The sequence below is a fragment of the Acomys minous genome, assembly GCF_964271855.1.
Source record: "Acomys minous genome assembly, chromosome: 2".
Classification (NCBI taxonomy): domain Eukaryota; kingdom Metazoa; phylum Chordata; class Mammalia; order Rodentia; family Muridae; genus Acomys; species Acomys minous.
In genome coordinates this window covers 42,587,479-42,591,001 of record NC_140484.1, presented here as the reverse complement: position 1 = coordinate 42,591,001, position 3,523 = coordinate 42,587,479, and positions in this window count along the sequence as shown.

The following is a 3,523-nucleotide window of genomic DNA, read 5'->3' as shown; positions in this document are numbered from 1 at the left end:
GTTCAGGGTGTACTCTCCTGAGTGCTATATTTGGTGAGGGGCAGGGACTGCTCACCAGCTCTCAGGACCCCAGGAACCAACTCTCCCTCCTGCTGTAGGAAGGAGGAGGTCATATTTCCCTTACCCATGTCACTGCATGGCAGACCAGGGGTAGGGCCAGCTCTCTGTCACTCATGCCACTGGGGACAGCTCTCCTGAACCTATACCACCAGAATGAGCTCTTCCATGCTGCCCAGAAAAGGGGTGGGGCCAGCTCATCATAGTGCTTAGAAATCAACTTGGCCTCAGGGACAGAGCAAAGACATCTGTGTGGCTTTTGATGGTAACACGGGCATTGGACATCAACACAGACCCCAGTCTTATTTTCTTTTCCTTTTTTTTCATTACTTATTTTCTTAAAAAATGGACTTTTATCATTATATGATGTCCTTCTCAGATTCTGGAATTTTTTTCCTGAAGACTAATATCTCTGGTACCAAAATAATCACATCTGCTTTACTTCGATTAATATTTTATATGATTTCTATTTTCTTGTGAATTTAATATTCAACTTGCTATGATTATTTTTTAGTGAGTTTCTTGCATACAGTATGTAGTTTAATTATGTTTTAAAAAATTATTCTGTTGTATCTTTTGACTGGGATGCTTATATCCCTTATGCTCAGGGTCAGGACTGATTTTTAGGTAGTGGCATCTCATTTCTGTTATAGTTTGAATTTGAAATGTTCCCCCACAGGCTTACATTTTGACCAATTGGTCCTCAGCTTATGCAGACCTTTTAGGAGGCATGGCTTGCTGGTGAAAGGAAATTAATGAAGACCTAACCCTGGTTTTGGTTCCACGCTCTACTTCCTGGTCCACTGTGTTGCGAAGTTTCTGCCACATATTTTGTCATCTGTGAACAGCCCTGTTCCTCCCCAAAAAATGATAGGCAGAAACTTTTAGAACAGTGATTCAAAACAAATCTTGCTCTCTTAAGTTGCTTGTGTGAGATATATTGTCAGCAGCAAGGAAAGAAACCAATACAGCTTCAGTCTGCCACTATCAATTTGCCTTGTTTTTCCTCTGGTTTTGGTCTTTCTGTCTTATCTTTTCTGACTTCAATTACCTAAACATTTTTTTTTTCAGAATTCTATTTTAATTGCTCTCTCTATATATATTTTTAGTATTTTTTGCAGTTTTAAATTTTGTTTATTTGTGTGAGTGTCACGACCCCTCCAGTGGAGTCTGTGTGACAAATGTTACTGCACAACCCGAGCCGACGACCCTGGCCCAGGGAGAGCCTTCTGGAACGGGTGTGATGTTCCTGCCAGGAGTAACTGATTGCAGCCTCCCTTTCTTTTTTCTTATTCATTTCTTTTGGAATATTCTGCTTTTGTTTTTTTCTTTCTTATCAAGACTTTTCAAACATAACTGTGTTGCTTGGAGACGCCCTAACTTGGGACTGCAGCCAAGGACCATTCAGGTTCCATTCCACTTATTAAAACAAACATGGCCAAGAATTAATCACCAGTTAATAGTTTATGTTATGACTTACAAATAAAGAGTTTAAGAAAGCTCCAGATAGTGATGAGAAGAGCTAAGAAAAAACTATCTTGATTCACAGATGTTTGGCATAATGAGAGAACGTTGACCTTTGATAAAGAGCGCACATGCGTACTGATACCAATCTAATGTCTTAAGAATGATGATTCAGGATTGATGACAACATTATTACTTTGCATCCTGTATTTTGAATTGTATGAAAAAATGTAACCACAAAAAGCCCTCTCCGTTCCAAAAAATGTATTTAAAAACCTAGCTTGTTTGCTTGCAAAATACATTCAAACACTACCTCTGGGTTTGTCTATTTGTCACTTTGCCTATCTTTGTCCACTGACGCTTTGAGAACTCCTGTTCCCAAGGACCTATACCCAACTGAGATGGTCCTTGGCATGTGAGTGTATGTATATTTGTGTGAGCATATGCTATGTGAGTGCAGTTTGAGGAGGCTGGAAATGGACATCGGATCCCCTGAAACTGGAGTTACAAGTGGTTGTGGGGTGTCTGACATGAGTGCTGGGAACTGAACTTGAGTCCTCAGGAAGAGCAGGAAATGTTTTTAAGTGCTGAGCTACTACTTTTCCCTCATCCGTATAGATTTTTAATGGTTTCTTTATGTATTGTTTATGTTCATAAAACATTGCATCCACTGGCAGTGTCATTTGGTCAGTTTGAGTAAAATGCATTTTGTCAATTTGAGTAAAATATAAAACTTTCCTTTTTTTAACTTCTGTTTACCCCATAATAATCTTGTTTTGACTATTCTATTTATACAATGTGGTGCTTTATTAAACTATATTATATAACTTGTCTCAATTATAATTAAGAAAAATCACAAGGAAGAGAGAATATATCTTATTTTTCTTACCATTTTCTTTTTTAAGATTTATTTTTATGTGCATTGATGTTTTGCTTGAATGTATGTCTGTGTGAGGGTGTCAGAGCCTCTGGAACTGGAGTTACAGACCATTGTGAACTGCCATGTGGGTGCTGGGAACTGAACTGGGCTCCTCTGAAAGAGAAGCGAGTGCTCATAACTGCTGAGCTATTTCTCCAACTCTTACCATTTTCTTTTTCCTTCCTGGTATTACAAGTTTTCTTTCTTTTTAAAATTTGTTCACTTTACATCCCAATTGTAACCCCTCCCTCCCTCTTCTTCCTATCTCCCTCCTTTGGTTCTCAGGAAGGGGGGCCCTCCCTCCCCTAACATCTGACCTCAGCCTATCATGTCTCATCTGGATTGCCTGCATCCTCTTCCTCTGTGGCCTGACAAGGCCACCCTGCCAGGGAGAAGAGATCATTGTCTGGGGACCAGAGTCCATGTCAGAAGTAGTCCCTACTCCCCATGTTATGGGACCCACAAGGAGAATGTGCTGCCTATGTACTACATCTTAGCAGAGAGGGTCCAGGTCCTCACCACACATGGACCTTGGTTGGTGCATCCGTCTCTGCAACAGCCCCCTCCTCCTCCAGGATTTGTTTGCTCCATTGGTCAGCCATTCTTTTACAATATGTCTGTTTATAGTAAACTTTCCTAGTTTTCCTTCATCTGAAAATATCTTGTAGATTTCTATATCAATAATTGTTTCTCTTTATCACTGAGAATCACCAATGGTCTGCATAGTTTCTAATGAGAAACAAAAACAAAAACAAAAACAAAGACAAAAATCAAATGCTCTCCACTTTAGTTATTTTTAAGGGATGATGTGTCTCTCACCAAATCTGGAGCTTGTTGATCTGGGAGGCTGGCTGGTCAGAAATGTCAGGGAGCAACACTATTTCCCCAGTTCTGGGGTCACAGGAGTACACCAGGCTTTCTTACATGGGTTCCGGGCGATGAACTTGGGTCCTCATGCTTGCGTGGCAAATACATTACTGCCTGGGCCATCTCCCCTGCCCATGCCTTATGCTGTATATTTGACCTTTACAGCTATTACTTGTTCAGTTTCCTTTTCAGCTCTTCCCACTTCCTTTCTAACAA